Source organism: Lupinus angustifolius, chromosome LG17 (assembly GCF_001865875.1).
Source record: "Lupinus angustifolius cultivar Tanjil chromosome LG17, LupAngTanjil_v1.0, whole genome shotgun sequence".
NCBI classification, from domain to species: domain Eukaryota; kingdom Viridiplantae; phylum Streptophyta; class Magnoliopsida; order Fabales; family Fabaceae; genus Lupinus; species Lupinus angustifolius.
Genome location: NC_032025.1, coordinates 15,838,895 through 15,839,767, shown reverse-complemented (window position 1 = coordinate 15,839,767; position 873 = coordinate 15,838,895).

The following is an 873-nucleotide window of genomic DNA, read 5'->3' as shown; positions in this document are numbered from 1 at the left end:
CAGTCACCATAAATTCTGCTCATGGCTAATTGCTTCGCAGTCCAAGCTTTTCTATAAGTTACAGTATATCCAAAACGACTTACAATTTCTTTCACAAGTGCCTTAATTGGTATACCTGGATCTTCGGATACCAAATTAATTATACAGTTTGAAATGAATGATGAGTTTAGTTTAGAGTGATCTTGAGAAACAATAGTGGATACACAAGTATGTGTTCCATCAATTTTTTTTATTTCCCAAACACCACGTTTTACACTAAAAGATGCACGAACTCGCCATTCACATCCTGCTCCAAAATGTTTACATTGAGCTACAAATATATGTGGCCTTGAAATTTTAACAACATAGTCAAAAGAGTTATGAATATGAAATTGTTTAATTGCATCTATTGTTGCTTCTTTAGACTCAAATTGCATCCCAACAAATAAATCATATTCATTCCTTAAGGTAGTTAATCCTGGTCGATAGTCACGACCAGCCTGAGAATTAGTATCATGAAAAAAACACGATGGAGAAATATATGTTATGTTACCGTCTGGTTGACTAGTATTAATCTCAACATCATCCTCCTCATTAACATCATCATCCTCCTCATTAACGTCATCACATAAGTCAATGTCATCCTCATCACTGAAATCACTAACAATATCTCTTATGATAGACATCTACATCAAAGAAAAAATTATATATATCAGACATTTCATTATAATGGTAATTATAACATTAATAATAGTTGTAGTTATTGAAGTAATATATTTACCTTAAAGAAGTAAGGAATACAAAAAAATAACTTAGAAGAAGTAATGAAGACAAAGTAAAAATAAAGAAGTGAGGAAAAATGTTGTAGTGTTTTGATGGGTGTGGGTAGTGGTA